Source organism: Anarrhichthys ocellatus, unplaced genomic scaffold (genome assembly GCF_004355925.1).
Source record: "Anarrhichthys ocellatus isolate YVR2014 unplaced genomic scaffold, GSC_Weel_1.0 scaffold43, whole genome shotgun sequence".
In the NCBI taxonomy this organism is placed as follows: Eukaryota; Metazoa; Chordata; class Actinopteri; order Perciformes; family Anarhichadidae; genus Anarrhichthys; species Anarrhichthys ocellatus.
Window position 1 is genome coordinate 2,711,412 of NW_022280073.1, and position 18,749 is coordinate 2,730,160.

At 40.6% G+C, this 18,749-nt stretch overlaps 1 protein-coding gene across 5 annotated transcripts in view; it reads left to right on the forward strand.

Moving 5' to 3' along the window:
• The window catches only part of tsnare1 (T-SNARE Domain Containing 1), a 153,590-nt gene extending 135,192 nt beyond the window's left edge, over positions 1-18,398 (forward strand). For 4 of the 5 annotated variants that reach the window (XM_031868652.1, XM_031868651.1, XM_031868650.1 and 1 more), the window contains one exon: positions 15,128-18,397. The gene's annotated coding sequence lies outside the window, so the exon portion shown is untranslated. Of the gene's footprint in view, positions 1-15,127 lie in introns of all 5 variants that reach the window. The other variant, XM_031868648.1, reaches the window with a different exon arrangement.
• Positions 18,399-18,749: the final 351 nt, after the last annotated feature.

Genomic DNA, 18,749 nt, shown 5'->3' on the forward strand with positions numbered 1-18,749 from the left:
AGAGAGAGAGAGAGAGAGAGAGAGAGAGAGAGAGAGAGAGAGAGAGATTGACCTTTCACTGCATATATTTACCTGCATAGTGGAAGAATCAGCTGTAGTGAGTGCTAAAGCAGTTATTAGAGGTTAATGACAAAGTCCAATGTTTGATAAGAAGAGTTGTCTCCAGGCAACATGCTCATCTTCAGCCTAATTCACATTTGAGAAACATCCTAATGCATGTAACAATCAGGTGGGCAATGGAACTGCATAATACCTGCATAGCACCATGGTATATATTATACCTGCTAAACATCAGCTTGTTAGTGTTGTCACTTTAAACATGTTAGCATTTATTTCAAATAAGTGCACAGAGCCTTGCAGAGCTGCTAGCAGTCTTGTGATTTCACAATGTGTTACTAACAGTAAGCTGTTCTATAGTATAAGTAACTATACTGTGTACCAGTTGATTCAAAGAGCAGAGGGATAACCATTACTGTCTAAGGTGGTTACATATCTTACGCCAAATATCCAAACACACTTTAAATGGCTGTCAATGGCAACAAGTGTGTTCCTCACAATTTATTTTCCTGAGCAGACATCCAGCCAGACAAAGTGCATAAAAAAGTGAGTGAAAGAGTGATGGGAACAGAAGCAAGAGAGGCAAAAAGGAGAACAGCAATTGTCATACATCAGTTTAATGAGGGTGACGATGACAGAAATAACTGCTGAGCCGCTTCTGCTCTCAAATCAATAGCCTGGCTCTTTATGACACTCTAAATAATGCAATAACTGCTTCCTGACACTTATTCCTTCCTTTATCGGAATTATGTTAATAGCAACTGCCATCATATCTTGTTTACAAAGTCATTTGGGGAGTGAGATTTCTCCATGTGCATGTCAGCGCCATGTGCTAAAACTACACTGTGCATCGTGTTGGGGCTGATGGACCTGTTCTCTATAAGCCACAGCAAAAAAAACCTATTAAGAATGGCACTGTACCGGTAGAATAAACCGTCACATCTTACAATAATTACATTTTAATTGTGCTACTTCCGTTCACTTATTAATAGTTAGACATGTCCTATGGGTCCTTTTGTCATCCCAGTCCCAACCCCAGCTGTTATGACTGGACAGAGGGGGTTATAAAAGCCCATTATTACACAAAATGTATATATTAAAGCAACCATAGTCTTTGCTGCAACAAGTGGTGATTGCAGGTTGCTCCCATGTTTGATTCTGTTGATATCGAAGCAGTGAAGGGTACCATGCAACTCTAACAGGAGAGCAACACTAGTCAAAGTGGAAAAGACTTTGACACAAGACTGAGATTATCTTCTAGTTGTATTGTTGTGACCCTTATCGTTCATGTGACTGATCTGATGACACTGACCTGAAAAACATCTGAAGCTGTTATGAGCTAGAAATGTAGTTGCTACAGCAACTTGTATTGACCCAAAGCCACTCTTCTCTCTTGATGTATTACCTCAGTAAACATTGTAAACATGAGTTTATGGTCTCAATCTCTAGTTTCAAGTCTTCTTCAATACAGCATGATGTTCATTTAGTAAATGATGGTCCATTTAGAGTCAAACAGATGGTAAACTGTGGTATGCTTTAGGGCCGGGCTACCTTGTGATTGTCAGGTTGCTACCACAGCGTTTCCCAGTTTGGTGGTTTTCCCTGTTTTTGTTTTTGTCTTAGAATTTTAGCCCATTTTGATTGCCTAAAAATGTCTTATCCAGCAATCGGTTGTACTTAGCTCCTCCCTCTTGTGTCACTACTAATATCAAAAAGCCAAGACAGCGATGGCAAGAATGCCAAACTCCACAAACGGATGGGTGACGCCTTTTGACTACGTCCACTTCTTGTATACATTCTATAGAATTACTCATTATGTAAACACGCCGTTTTCACACACCGCGGAAAAAACAAACCCAGGTTGAAGTTTTTTGTTCAGTGTGTAATATATACGTTTTGCCACCTAATTTGGCATGACTTTTAATTATGCAGATTTGACAAGACATAACCATATAGATATAGGCTCAGGCCTCTTATACCTAGCTAAGACTATGGTATTTTCTTTACATTGTATGTTTCTGCCAACCACGGGTATGTTGAATGTAGACGTTTTTGCATTTGCTCAAAGCAAGTGATATAGAACAGACGTTTTTTTAAATTACATGATATAATTACGATAAAATGAAGTGAGAAAGTTCTGTAAGACTGATGGTGGGTGGGTCAGACAAACAAGACTTTCACACAGGAGACCGCCGTTCGTGTCCTGTGTGAATTAGCGTTGCCTAAGATCGTCCACTAAGGGCGGTTGTTATTTATTAACACTAGTTACATGCAGATTTGCAAATAGATATTGAACTTAAATTAAGCAATGAAAATATATTTTGTAAGCTAATTGGTTAAATATGTTTCCTTTGTTAGTAAATGTTGCTTTTTAGGTTTTACATTTTAGGTTCTCCAGAACAAAAAAAGACAGATGTATGTTTTTTGTTTTCAGTTCTCTCTCTTAGTTGCTATCGTGTTAATTGCATGTACACTTTTGCTGGCTAAAGACATGTCGCTTTAGCTGCCTTGGCACCCTAACTACACTATTATGGTTGTTGTTGTATTATGGTTGTTAACATTGCTACGTTATTATTTTAACACAAATCATGATGTTTTTCTAACCTTAACCAAATAGTTTTGTTGCCACATATAGCCACAAGTCATTATGCTTTTCTGCAAGCGGGATACAAAGCTGATATGACGTGTATATATGAAAAATGTTTTTGGTTCAGGAACATCCAAATTCAACGTGTCCCGTGGTCTGCAAAAACGTACAATCTTATCATCATTTTTTCTCTGGCAACTTTGTTGCTCTTCTTCAGCTAAGGCAGAGTGAGACGAAAACAATCGTTTGCCTTTTAATGCTGTCACCTCACACATCTATCTGTGTTTTAGCTCCAGTCCCCCTGTGACCCTGTAAAGCACAGGTGTCAAACTCAAGGCCCGCGGGCCGAATCCAGCCTGCCACGTCATTTTATGTGGCCCGCGAATCCGCCAGCAAAAAAAAAAAAAAAAAAAATGTTGTTGTTTTTTTAATTTTGGAAAAAAAATTAAAAGTTGGACTTGAAAATAAAAATATCTCCATGGTCGAAATTATGAGACAGAAAGTTGAAATTATGAGATAGCATGTTGTTTGTGTACCAACATTAAAACTATCACAACAGGTGGACAGGAGAGGGAACAGCCCGTAAAGCAGTTTTCCAACAAGTGATTGAGTTGAAAAAGATCGACAAATAATCCCAAAATGTCCACGAAGAGAAAAATTGATGCAGAGGGAAGAAGATGTAATTTAAGATGGGAAAGCGAATACATGTCTGTGCTTCAAGGAGAAAAACGGGTCTGTCTTCTGTGTTATGAGGCGTGTCGGTGATGAAAGATACAATTCATGGCGGCATTTTGACACCAAAAACGGAGCAAAATTTAGCCTCCAAGAAAAACATCAAATTGTCCAAGAATTAAAAGGCAGACTGCAATCACAGCAGAATATATTTACAAAAGCTCCAGCCCAGTGCATGCTAAAGGTATGTGAGCAGGTGAGCTCCGACCAGATACAGACTTTTACAAATGTCAGTTTGTGAAGAAACACCATCGCAGACCGAGTTCAGGAACTAGCAGGAAATCTAACAACACAGCTAGCTAAGAGACGAGATACATCATCTATCAATGTTTGTAAGAGGCTCAAGGCAGACCTGACAGTCAGTGAGGAGCTCTTGGATGTAGCTGCCATGCACGGGACGACGACAGGGAGGGACATTAGTGATGCAGAGAGGTGACAAAAATAGCTTTGAACAAAGTTAATGTAATAACTTGTGTTTGATGATATTTGTCTTTGTTATTTTCTTTAAAAGTTAGATCTTTGATAGAGTAATTTTATTATACTATATTGATCCCGTTAAGGGGGAAATTTGTCTCTGCATTTGACCCATCCCTGTATATTGGGAGCAGTGGGCTGCCAATGACAGGCACCCAGGGAGCCTGGGGTTCAGTATTGCTCAGGTACACTTCGACAAGTGACACGTCCCAGTCGAGGATCGAACCATTGACCTTCCGGTTGCCAGACTCTTAACCCGGTGAAGAGTCTGGCAGACTCTTAACCAGGTTGCTAGACTCTTAAGCCAGTGAGCCACGGTCACCCAGTATGTGGGTTTCTTAACCATAAATTAAAATGATTATGTTATAATAACAGAAATGTGCTTAAATATCATTTTACATTTATATAACTGCATGTACAATAATTTTACACTTGAATAAGCAATAATCAAAAGCAGAGACAGTTATTTAACAATATGTTAGGAGTAGTTACAGTTATACAGTCTTACAGTTACAACCGGCCCTTTGAGGGAAACCATGATGCTGATGTGGCCCGGAGTGAGAATGAGTTTGACACCCCTGCTGTAAAGCAATCAGTGAGTATCAGGAGTGGATGGATGGATGTTTGAAAAACTGTTTGCATTGCTTTATCATTATGCTCAGCAGGAGAGGTGGATTACACTGTGACTATGATGTGATACACATCCCTGACACGCCAAGGGAATAAACTGATCACTTCTGATGTTGTATCACAACAGCCTGTTGTCACTGTGGAGCAGCTATCATCATACAAGTGAGAGTCAGTGCTCAGAATGCTATTGTAATTCACACTGTGGATCAGTAACACAATGTGGGCAGCGGTAGACAAGATAAAGTTTTGTTTCCAAAAGGATGTTGGAGGATTTGTGCTGTCCTGAAGGCGCAGTTTCGAGTGTGTATGTGTGTGTGTGTGTGTTGTCCTGAAGGCGCAGTTTCGAGCGTGTATGTGTGTGTGTGTTGTTCAAACAGTGTTGAGTACAACTTGTGTGTGTTTTTTTTTTTTTTGCTGTTTTCCTACTGAATTTTATACACGGATATAAGCAACATTTCGAACACCTTTTTCCTGCTGATAAATATTAAAGAAGTAATGCAGTGGATACATGTTATATTTAGACTCCAAAGCTGCTTTACTTCCTTACCATGAAACACAGCGCACACGCTCGCACTGAAAGAGGCTTATTCAAATGATGTAAAATGCTAAGTTGACAACACAGAGCGGGAATTTAGGAGTGGTGCCACGCTGCGATGATATGACAAAGAATAAATATTGAAAGAGAGACTGAAATTTAGGGAAAGAGAAAGGTAAGTGTTGGGGAATCATTTCAAATTTCAATTATCGTGTTTGGCTTCCTCTTTACCTTCATAGCTTAAACAAGCAAGATATGCTTTTGATGGACGCTTAACAATCTGGCACTGGACGAGCATTTGTATAAATTAAACAAAGTGAGGCATTTTGCCGCTCGTGCTGCAGACTGTCTGAATCTCCGTCCCTCTGAAACAGGGATCTGAGCCAGTGGAGGGGAACTTCTGAGTTGCTGCCACAGTTACTGGAGTTCTTTGGGCCTGGTATCGTTAATCCATGTCTATGAACAAGTGTGACAATAAGCTCTCTGTCTGAACAGCAATCCTCTTTGGCGAAGCTTTGTGGGTAAACTCGCCTCATGCAAATTCTAAACCCCATTAGCTTTGAGGGACTAGTCAGCTGCATTGAGATTAATGGCCAAGTGACTACTTGATTTAATGCGGTTATTTCACGTCTTCCGGGGGAAAAAATAAACAACAAAGTTAATGCAAGACATTTGTCACTGATGTCCTCAATCTCTCTTTAAGTGGGAGAAGTTTCTTGGGCGTGCAGATGTGTTACTTCCTCAGCCTGGCACTGGTTGAAAAGCTGGGAAGCTTTGTAGATGTTAAATGCATGTATGCTTAGTCTGTAAGTAAGACATCATTATTTTAAATAAGTTTCAGTTCTTTGGCCTGTTAAAAACCCAAGGTGGAAAGTTTTTTGTGCATTGTGATAAATTACAGTCTGGGAATATCTGAAACTGCATTGGAGATAAATGTAGCACGGAGAGGAAGTGCTATGCAATTTTTCATTACATGGTTAGAAATGAAAATCCTTATTTATCTTTTTCCATGCCGTCAGCTTACTCCAAACTTTGCTGCAAGGGATTACTGGGTGGGTACGGCTCTGTCACCGTAAAGTGGGAGACAACAAGCTGTGACAACGGTGATCTGAGCGCTCTGCCGACTCCTCCAGCTCACAGCTGTAGAGGAGTGATTAGCGCCAAAGTTGAGCAGGAGCGTTTAAATACTTCTTCGTGACCTTTAATCCCCAATCAAATGAAAATGCCACCCTTCCCTCTATTGCAAAACACAAGCAAACACTCCACTGCATGTGTGTCTGCTCAGCTCCCAGCATGCACTGCTCAAAGCTTTCCGGAAGATCTGAGGTTACCTAAGACTGTGACTGATTACCTTGACAGGTGAAATGAGTGTCATCCTCTAGTGGAGGGCTTAATGCTGGATCACATCATATGAGAACTGCCATTGGACTGAGACTAGAGCTAATAGCCCAAAAATTCTCACCCGACCCTACATGAACTGAGCGCGCATATTTTCTATCCTACTCTAGGGCTACACTGCCTTCCTGAGAGTGATGGCTGCCTCGCTAAACTGCTGCATCTCTGATGCACATGGCGTCCACACAGACGGTGTTGCTGCGGCCGCTGTGCTGCCAGCCCCTCTTTCTACATAGTTTGCCTTTCATAATGGCCAGAATATTTAATTTAATTTAATATTAATAATGTATTAATTTAATGATTTTCTTTAATTATAAATGTAATTTATATGTATAGTAGACATTAAGATTAGTTAGATTAGATTAAATTGGAGTGTCTCAATAAAAGCCTTATGTTAACAAATAACGATGACACATAGTTGTAGGCCAGCTAGAAGGCTCTGACATGTCAAAGAATACGCCCAAGATGACTACCTATAATTAAGAGCAACATCTGTGTTATGGTTACAATAAAGGTGACTGACGGTTGGAAAGGGAAAAAGAGCAGCAGTTTGCCATGTTTAAATCCAATGTGTTTAAACCCATCCATTCACCCCGGCCTTCTTTCTACACGGACTATAGCAACACCACCCGACTTACTCTTTTTCTCTTGTCATAATTCTTACATCTGTTATAGGACTTGAACGGAGCTATATGTCACTGCGGGGCACTTGCTGAAACAACTGATGCTGTAATTCTTCTTGGAAGGATAGTCTGGAAAAGTCAGGGGATAACCAAAGGCATTAGGATTCATCCTCTGTCAAAATAAATTGTCATGGCAATCCATTCAATAGTTGTCAAGCTATATTTCAGTCTGGTCTAAAAGTGATGGACAAAGTGACCAGCCCAACAACAGACACTAGCACGGCTACAAATAGTGATGTTTAGGCCTTGTAGAAGCATCGAGATGCCTAACTTTAGGCACGACCAGAATTATGGAAGGATCCAAAAAATGCAACCGAGAATGTGATATTTAAGTACATGACATATTAATCATAACTTAAAACATTAAATACAGGTTTAGGTCACTGTGTCTCAGCATAAGTTTTCATGTAATTATTATTGTAGGTTCTCTAAGGTATGCTCTCTTACAAGTATGCCCCGCTTCACAATCACAAGTAACACCTGTCCTCTTTGAAACGTTTTTTCTCCTGAGCACATTCACAGTCATTCAGAATAAACCAGAGACTGTATATAAGAAGTGGACGTAGTCGTCATAACGTCACCCATTGGTTTGTAGACTGCAGTTGTGAAGCCTCAAGTTTGGCATTTTGCCCGTCGGCATCGTTTTTTGCAACCAGTGAGTGGAAGCGATCATGTTTGGACAGAAGAGAAGGGCGGTTGAGACGCCGTATACAGCTCTGAAAGCAGTAGCCAATCACAACCTTATGGTCTGTTTGACTCTAAATGGACCATAATTTACGAAATGAACATCATGCTGTATTGAAGAAGACTTGAAACTAGAGATTAAGACCATAAACTCATGTTTACAATGTTTACTGAGGTAATAAATCAAGAGAGAAGTAGAGTCATTTTCTCATAGACTTCTATACAACCAGAGGAGTCGCCCCCTGATGGACTTCCCCATTGGCTTGACTTCCCCATTGGCTTGACTTTTCATGACCATTGTCCTTCCCTTAGTTCCCAAGATTGAATGTTTTCTAGCAGTATTTTGTTGCCGTAAGGTGGAAAACTTGTATCTCCATATCTTATCTTTTTTTTCATAAATCAATGATATAAATATCATAAATAATTAACCAATGAAAAGTATTAAAAAGAGCTTGTCACTAAATCTTGTTGTTCCATCGGAAACTGTTGGTAAACCCTCATAGCTCCACCGCGCCTCTTTCTTGTGTGTCGCTCATAGCAGAGCTGCATGTTAACAGTCACGAGGCAATTTTGTCTGACTTCATCTGAGGCAGTGTTCCACACATTTTCACGTTTTTACACTTGTCATTAGCAGTCTGGGATTTAACTCAGGGGGTCAGTGATGGCCATTCCTGAAACCTTTCCATTGCACTGGCTGCCGCTCGCCGTGCATTTCCTCTATAAGGAGCCATGGCCGTCGCCTCTAGGTAGGCTTCGAAAGGCCCGGGGTGAAGGTCGCTTGCAGCTCCATTCATGAGTTTTACAGCACCCCCGCCCCAGACTTTGCGCATCCTGTGGTCATGCTCTTAGTGCAGGGAGAGAGGGCACAGCTCTGATTTTAGTATTGTGATTATCCATTGAAGTGTTAAAGCAGTTAACAGATGGATAACAAAACAAGTGACTAAGACAAAATAATTCAAAATGAGATCAACCGTTATGAATACAGAAACACGGAAAGCCGTAAACAGCAGACAGAGACATGGTGGCTAAGATGGGGCATGTGGGTGGTGAAAATGATGGCAGTTATTGATGACAGTTTAGTCCTTCAGTCTGTTTCAATGTGTGCTTGAAGTGACAAACAGAAGTACTGGCTGTGATATGATAGGAGATATCGTTCCAAATCTGTTCTGGAAGAGTAGAAAAAGAAGCTTTAAAGCATATTAGTTTTAGATGCTGACACAACACGGAGTGCTTGTGTGAGTTCTTAAGACCTTGGCTAAATACTAGATCAGAATGCAAACATGCTCACAATTTAACATGCTAATGCTAAGCAGGTATAATGTTTTTACCAAATTCAGTTTAGCTTAACAAAGCAACATTTGCAAAATAGCAGCAAAGACAAAGTATAGCTTATAATGTTATTGATTTGGCGCTAATTAAAAATAGACAGTATGACCAATGTTGTTGCAACTCATACTGACTGATAAATGGGTGTGTAACAAATTTTATAGCACTCGGTCCAACAGTTGCTATGAAACTTCACTCAAAAACGGTAAGAGAGTGATCATATTACAGTCTGGACCAAAATGGTGGACCAACTGATTGCCATCCATTGAGCCAAACCTCTAACAATCAAAATCATAGTGGGGCCCGTGTAACCATGATTATGTCACTTGAAATTTGAAGTTGTTTCTTTTTCTTTTAGTCTACACACTGCTATATTAGTTCTTCAATATACTTAATCTGAGTGATTGAGGATTCACATTCACCAATAAAGCTTTCAGTCCTGTGAGGATGTCTGGACATATAGACCAACATTACAATCCTGCTACTGACTGACAATCAATGTGCCATGGAACCGGTTTTGGCTGTGATTGATATGAGCTATTAGCTTCCTGCATCAGGACACTGTGATCTGGAATTGCGGAAGAAAAGCACTGACCTACCCAATGGGTCTCTATTGATCTAGACAAAATTGAAACCTTTAAATCTCCAAACCACTCTGGTCAAACACTATAACTACCTCACTCAGATATAGATCACAATGTTGTTTCATATTTGACTTTTTGATGTTCGTTTGCTTTTTGTAGGTTCTTGAGAACTTATTTGAACCTGGTGAACTAAGGGCAATATTTGTATGATGTGACTCAACTCTTCTCAACTAATTCTTACCGTGAACAACAATATAACGAGGTGTAGTGTTTTGCATCTGGGTGCTAAAAACATTAAGCAGGAAAAGTTATTTTGAAAGACAAATTTGGCCTCATGGCAGAAACATTCATATGAATAGATGTGTTAAGTGGCACGTACAAGCAACTGATGCGAATTCATGACATTCAACAAGTTAGCTACAAACAAAACTCTTGAGTGTTCCAGACAGATGGTCTGCCTTTCTCTACAGTGGGAAAAAAATACTTGTTTGACTCGATAATGCTGACATGCAAAATTACTATTCTGTTCATGAGTTCATCATCATGGCCTAATAGTTTACAGAGAGGTTCAACATATTTTGTTCAAGCAATTTATTGATTTAATTGGCCTAGGCCTATTTCAGTTCAGTTCAGTAGTCAGGAGAATTATCTTACCTTACACCTTATACCACTACTGACACACTTTGTCTTGTTTGTGTCTGCTGATTTTCCAGATTAATTTTGTTGCCACTCTAGAGTAGTACTTTTATGGCATTACTACCAGTAGACCTTTGGTGCACTGATCATCAGGTGTCATTGCTCTCCCATCCTCTTGCATCATCTCTCTCTCATCTTCTCAGAAAATAGTTTTTCTTCTGACTGACTCTTATTCTGTCGTAGGACCAAATGGCAGTTAAACATTTGTTCTCTGCCCCCCAACCCCTTATTTTAAGAGAAAACCAAGGTGTACAGTATATTACCCAAACTGTCCATTGTAAACATAGATCACAGTTGAGAGACCCACACTTTGACCTACCGTACATGCCATAGTTTTTAACCCAAGTTTTCCTGTACGATGACGGATTTCTTCTGTTATAACCCCATGTTGGTGTAGGGGAGCAGGGGACAGCAGAAAACTAGATGAAGAATATGATGAGTCAATTAGTTCAGTATTTCAATCCTTTATTGATATAGAAGCTGGATTGTAACATCACCGACAGCCCTGGTCAAAGTAACTAAGCAACCAGCCCTGAGTAGAAATAAAATCAAAATACTAAATAAAATACCCAAAAATAAAAGACAATCCTAAACCTGAGTCTCTATCAACACAGAAACAGGAGAAAAGGGAAAGTAACATAATTGGCAGCTCTCCCCTAAATGGCGTCCTGGCAATTAGTTAAAGGTAGTTAAGATTAATTAATTGATTAACAGTCTAACTGCAAAATCACTACAGTTTCCATCATCAACCTCGCAACAACATATCACTCCGTGCATCTTAATGAAAGAGCACCGCTCCAGCTCCTACATCGCTTGCGTCCACCTCCACATTAAAGACCCGGGGAAAATCGAAAGCAGTAAGCAAGATAACTCGACCCAAGAGTTTTGGCACATTCAAAGGCATGCTGGCAATCAGTTCTCTAGACAAATAGCTTTTTTGGAAGCCAAACATTTATGTATTGCACTGTATTAAACAGCAAAATGTAAACACGCCAACACACCGTCCTCGGCTCATATTTAACTCTCTCTGTCTCTTACGGGGTACGGCTTAAACATTGGTTACGCATCACCTCCATCAATCTATATAGTGTATTCCGTGTGCACCGGACAGTGAACCCCATGCCTTGACCGTTCAGCTCGAATGCACGAAGCCCTGATCCATTGTCATTGAAAAGATAACAATGTAGCCGAGGGTCTAAAGTTAGAGGGTATAAGTACAGGGCAGTTGAAATAAGCCAATAGTGGTCTACATTTAAGGGTCTACCGGGACCCTTAAATGTACCCGCACATGTGTGCAGTTATGCTCACATCATAGGTATTTTTCCACAGGATGGATGGGGGACAATTATTTTGTCTCTCAGCACACTCAACGGCCGCACCTTTTAACACCAGGGACAGCACCTCAGCAGGAAAGAATATTATGTTTTGTCTCCCGAAATCCTCTAAAAGATAATTTATTTGAAAACTGAATAATAACACCAGTAGGTACTGTGGCGAGTATCATAATTGACGGAAATGATGCCCCAAAACCATAAAAACACGGTGTAATAAACCAGGATTAGTCCTCAAGGCTGAGGTAAAGGTCAAGACAAAGTACAAGTAGTGGTGAAGGTTGACAGCAGGATTATGGGCTGAGGAATGGATGAAATCATTCAAATGGGTGGGTGTGTTTGAGTGTGTCCTCCGGAAGTGGAAGGGGGGGCTCTCTGTGGTGGCAGGCAGAGCTTTGATGTGGCCATGACTGGCAACACTCTGTGACTATTGAGCCAAGCAGACACAGTCACTCCACGGCCTCAGATCTCTACAAAGAGCTATCTTTACATCTCTCTCTCTCTCTCTCTCTCTCTCTCTCTCTCTGAATATATATACACGCCTTAAACACAGACACACACACAGATATGCCCTGACATAAATCCACTCTATCCACCTCCTCTCCTCCTAAACTGGCGTCCTTCCAGTTGGTCAGGATCGGAACATTGTGCAGATGGGCACAAAATCACCAATCTGACGGACGCCTCGAGTCTTTTCATGGTCGGGCTCTGCAGTGTAGTCATGTTCATTCACCTGTCAAACTTCATAGTCATCTCATCACTCTCCCTCTCCCTACAGCCGTCTCTCCCTATTCTCTCCATCTCGCTCCATTCTCCTCTCCTCGTGCCTGCCTTTCCTGCGTCACTCTCAGTGATCCCCTCTCGATCTGACGGTGGGTTTCTTCACTTCCAGAAATTCCCCCTAACCGTCTCTGCCGATGATAGCTGCCGATGAAGTGAATGAAAGGCGTGTCTGATATTTGAGAGGATTTCTGATATGATCTACCTCTCTGTTGGTTTGTCCAGTTGCTGCATGCTTTTCAGCAGTATCGGTCTTTTTTGGTAGTCATCTTTTTGTTGTATTTTTGTTTGCCATTTTTGGCAGAAATATGCAAAGTGAGCCACAATTTGAACTCTGGTTCTGCTCCGCCTAATACAATTTTAATCTCTTCTTTATCACACTAGGTTTGGAAGCCCTTTGAGTCCATCAGGAAACTTTGGGAGACACACATTTATTTTCGTTCCTCACTTAGTTCCATTCAATTGAATCTTCTTTACTTGTATTGCCATTACAGTATTCTTTCTAAAATGTAATGAAAATGGAAATAGCTGCTCCATAAAAAGAAACATAATATATGAAAATAAATCAAATTTTTTCTTGCGTATCTGTTTTTGCTGGACTTGTAGACTGTAGACTGTATCTGTTTAGTGATGGCCCTTGTATCTACGTAATCATCCACAGAAATCTGACAGCAATTCGTTGGGCCCGGCAGGCATATTGTCTTTTGGACAGTTTTGTTTGCAGGCTCAGTAAGATTTCATAGCTAGCTAGAAGAGCGTTGGTATAACATGAAACTGATACAACCTAAGGAATATATTGGTATCAACCATGTAAAGCTAGCTTGTAGGGAAGAGGACAAAATAACGCTCTAAATTTGGAGTAGTTTTGTTGGCGAGGGAAAAATCTTGACCTCTGACCTCATAATTTGTGAATGCAAATTTGTTATATGGATATGGCTTTACAGACATGCAGTTTTCAAAATCCAAGCAGTTTTTAATGATGTATTTGAATATTTCCCCATACTGGGGTCCCTAAACAGTCATTGGAATTGCATATATTGTATATGAGTGAAAAGCTGAGGCTCTTGTGGATCCAATGAGCCCAATTGTATTGATGTGTGATGATGTTAGTAGCCATTTAATTGTATTGAGACCATTGTTTGAAACTTGACCTACCTGTATGAAATGACCTCTAGGATAATCACAGCCTCATGAAACTAAACAACCACAAACTAGGGAACTGTGTATAAAAAAGAACATATACACTATATCTGTATTCTCAGATGTCAGAATGATGTCACTCATCTGTCTCATCTGGTTTGTTCATGTTTCCATCTCATCCAATAACAACCTTCCAAATGACCTGTACTTGTACCTGTACAAACTGCTGATAGCTGATAACCACCGGTGATGTTTGGTTGGAGAACGTGAAATTTACCTTTGGACATCCGAATGTATTGAACAGAATTATGGTGATGAAGTTTGCTTATTGTAGCATCATTGTACTGATTTTATTTTTAATTTATTAATTGTCTGACTGGCATCCGTAATAACGCCACAACATGATTTTTTTTTTCATATTTCACCTTACATCATCAATGGACAGTTGATTTTTCCAACGTTAAAATGTTTTCCTGTAACCACCTTTAAATTCACTGTTACGCTACATACTGGTACACTTAAGCACATACTATGCAGACTAAGCTTAGGCCACAAGTAATCCTCCGCTTTTGGTGTTTACTGGCTTGTATATTAAAAAAAGAATTTGTAGAGTAAAAAAGCCATTTAATTAACAAAAAATAGCTTTTTATTACAATTCCAATGCTGAAGGACCTCTCGAGGTTGCAGTTTCTCACACTTTCTCAGAACAACTTTTATAGTTTTTATACTATAGTTGACTGTGTGCTGAATCAGAACCACCAGTACACACACTGGTGAGTACATTGCCCCTACTCAGCCGCTGTTACCATAGACTGTATATAAGAAGTGGACCTAGTCATCGTGACATCACCCATTGGTTTGTGGACTACCATTGTGAAGCCTCGATTTCGGCGATTTGGCCATTGCCATCTTGGAAAACGGCTTTCGCCATCATGTTTTTGCTACCAATGAATGAAGTTTCCATGTTTGGACTGCGGAGGAGTGACGTAGAGATGCCGTATACAGCTCTGGTAACTGATTTTTATAATGTTTACTGAAGTAATAAATCAAGAGAGAAGTAGAGTCATCTGATTTATTTTTACAACCAGAGGAGTCACCCCCTGCTGGTCAGTAGAGATAATGCAAGTTTTAAGACACTTCACTATCGGCTTTACTCGGCAGAACCGGAGGTTGCCTGGCTGCCACATGGGCAGAACCACTTCCATCTACAGCAAAGTGAACTCTGGCCTGGACTTAATTAAAACTCTGCCGTTGACCACCAATCATAAATTACTTTCTGCAACCTGTGACACTTTTAGAATTAAAAGAATAAATTGGTTTCTTACCAATTTATAATTCATAAATGAAAGGGAATAAGAAGCACGGGGCAGCTGCTCCTCTAAGAGCTCTGCATCCTCCACGTGCTCTGAGCATGCTGCGCCTTGCTAAGCGTGGAGGCGCTGGTGTCTGCTGGGTGATTGATGCCTGTTGTCTGCTCTGCTTGTGTTTTACAGGTAGCTGCTATCATTACCATGTTGCCATGGCGCTCCTGCCCTGTCTGATCCCTGACCTGAGCAGCTGGTTTCCAGTAGGAGAGAGCTTACCTGCAACAACATCTCTACTCCATCATCCCTACCTCTGTTTACATGTGCATCAGGCCGAGACAGAGGCCTTTCTCAGCATACAGATTCATCAAGAGTGAGCCTCTCATGTAATCATCATAGTAGTTATTTTTCTTTCTTTTCTTTTTTTTTGTCTGTGACTCAAACGTTATCATCAAAGCTGAAGTCAAACATGCGAATTTAGGGATTACGTCAGAGGCACGAGCTGGGCTGTCTGCGGAGGGTTGCTGTTGTATATGAGCTATATATTTCAGCTTCTAACTGTCATCAGACAACCGGATGAAGGTGGAACAGGAGATTCAGGGTGAGACAAGGCCAACATGATCTCACAGAAATAAATAACCACGACCTCCTAACAGAGCATTAAGTGGTGGCGTCATGTGTCAAATGACGTGCTGCCACCACGGTAACAATTTACGCTTCGGCTTAAGCTACAAAACTAGTGTTAGGTTTGGGAAAAACATAAAGGTTGGGTTTATAATAAGTATGCAAGCTCAGTATAATATGTAAACACGTCTTGCATGTACAACATTATGCAACACAAACACCTCTTTGCTGAAAGTCCTATAATTTGTGTCCTCCACAACATGGCCTGATGAACATTTAATTGTTTACATGGTGGCAACATATTGGCAACATATTTTTAACATATTCCATGCCATATTTCTGTGAGATCATACTGGACATACTTGACCTTCACAGTCGTCTCTGATGTGCTGTGCGCTCTGATTATTTTATGTGTTTTTACTGAAACAGACTTCATATTTATCAGTTCGTAGTGTAATTTAATCAGTATTGTAGCATTTGTTGATATTGGTAAATATTGTTTGACCAAATACATCTTCCCAAATAAAAGTTCAACGGCAACAAAAAGTTCTGTCTGTTTGTGTTTTGCCAACACTAAATAAAATAGTAGAAATATCAATAATGAATCCTATTGCCGTGTTTCTTTGCATCCGACTAGGTTCGCTACGGTTTTCAAAGGGTTTTATCCCAAAAAGAACTTCCAGATTAAATGCAGCTGTTAAACCCTATTGCTATGTCAAAATGAGCACAGGTTCAGGTGAACCAAAACTGCACTGCACCATCAGTGGATAACTTAAAAACATAATCAAACCAGCATTTAAAATTAGGTTTTTTTTCGGCGTTGATTAATATTTAGAGATTGCCGCTGCCATTGCCGGTCAAAATCATTTTCACAGGATTTGGATTTGCAGACAGGTTCAGATTTTTAACCTGCTAAATATCCCTGGGTGTCTGCATGACACATAGCTAAACGCATGTTTGCCGCTGTTGGTGAGTGGAAGTTCAGAGCTAAAACTGTTTTAGCTAGACACAGGGGGAGGAGCTGAGACATCCGGACTGAGTGTGGAGCTGCTCCCAATCATTGAAAGGGCCAGTTGAGGTGGTTCGGCCAGCTGACCAGGATGTGTTTTAAGCAACTCCGTTTGGAGGTTTTCCATGTGTGACCACGGGCCGCAGCAAGGCCCGGATTTGGTTTACAATTTTTAGGGTACACTGGCCCTTTAATATTGGCTCAAACCAACCAAAAGCCCACAGATCCTCTATTGGTACATACAGTATGGCGGTAAATGATGGACTAAGACAGGATTCCCCCAAGATTACAAAATGTATTACATCAAATATTTTAAACAGGGTATTAATAAAAACACAAGGAATCCATTCAATCTAATATATCCAACACAGTAAAAGGTATATATCCAATATACTTCGTGCCACAAATTACAGTAGAAGAGGGGAGTGCGACAGGATGAACGGTTGTAGCCGCAGACAGAGGGGAAAGTAATACTGGGAGAGAGTACTCACACAAACACACACACACACACACTGCAAAGCAAAAGGGTAAAGAAACAATTCGTGGAGGGAGTGCAAAGAAAACTACCACCAAACACACGATTATGGGGTTGTGAAGCACAGGTGAAAAACTCATTCACCAAACCCTCCACCATCTGGGCGGCCACACTTCTCACTGGCCCTACAGCACTCGGACAGACAGACAGAAACCAGGTGTTCAGCCTACAATGTTAGCACCACATGGCAGCTACAAGAACCTGCTATTCATTTCTTGGGGGAAAGCAATGAGCGCCACGAGGGCAACAAAATGAACTAACACCAACAATAACCAACTAATAAACTAAAACAAACCCAAACAAAACAAAACAGCAATGGCAGTCAGCGTCTCTCCTGCCTGCTTACTGCACAGCCCTCATCTGGAAAGCTCCAGGAAGCGAGAGTCGCTATGGAGCCAGACCAAAGCATTGCACGTGACGGGCACAACCTGTCGCACCAGGGGTTAGAGAGGAAAGGCACAGCTCATCGGTACGGCTTATACAGGGAGCCAAACAAATTGGGAACAAGGACGTAGGAGGTACTAAGGCCTACCTAGCCCTACAATAGCCTAGGAGGGACATTGCATGACCAGCTACACATGCTATAAAAAGACAATCTCTTTGGTTTTGTTGCTATAACTAGTTTGAATCAATTATAATATTAAATTAAAGCTGCAAGCAGCATTGATCGGGCCCTTGCATCTTCACGCATGTCGAGGGTACTGTCAGGACTCTGGTTGATGTAGCCATTCAGTTCTGTGACCATCAGACACTGCATGCACGAGTTAGACGGTATTTCCTGTGGTACCAGTGGCGTAGCCAGTTCATTTTGCCAGGTCTTAAGACTCGATTGTTTTGAGTGTATCTCCGAATACAATCATAAATGCAAGCCTGTAAAGTTTTACAAAAAGACGATTGTTTGTGAATGCGATTTAGTGTAACATAACAGACTGTCAAAGTAAATGCAGGTCTCAAAAACGACGTCTCAAAATGGCAGCTGCACTACTTTCGATTGACACCTCACTTGACCCAATAGGAGCTTCCATGTCCTGTCCACAGCCTACAATAGCCAACAAGAGTCCGCGTTGAAGGAAAGTGCCTGCCCCTCTTCTTTCATGTGAAGACCGAGCTAAATGCAACCGATCGTTCTGATGACTGATGCTTCGTATAGCCAATGAAATTTCGAAAACACCGATATGCTGCTTCAGTGGGAAGATTTACAGCCACAACAAGGAAGTCACTGCGTAAAAGCGAGAGTCTGCTGCCTGTGTCCGTGCCTAAAATGTGGTTTTTGAGAGTTTTGGAGACTTTAGGAAAGTGAATAATGGCGAAATAACTTATACATTACTGTATTTCGACATAAATAAGCTTTAGTTTGAATTATGAATATATATGAATATGAATATATACATATATATATATATATTTTTATATGTATATACCCACATAAGGAGGTGTGTGTGCGTGCCTTCCCCCCTCTGGTTTTCATTGTGTGAACTGCTGACATGTGAGGCAGCGAGCTGTAAAAAAAGTAGAATGCAGAAAAGATGGAGTTTTATCTAGTTTTGTAAATTACTGTTATTTCTTTATTTTCACATAATAGGCAATCATCTGATGTACAGTGGGTACGGAAAGTATTCAGACCCCTTTAAATTTTTCACTCT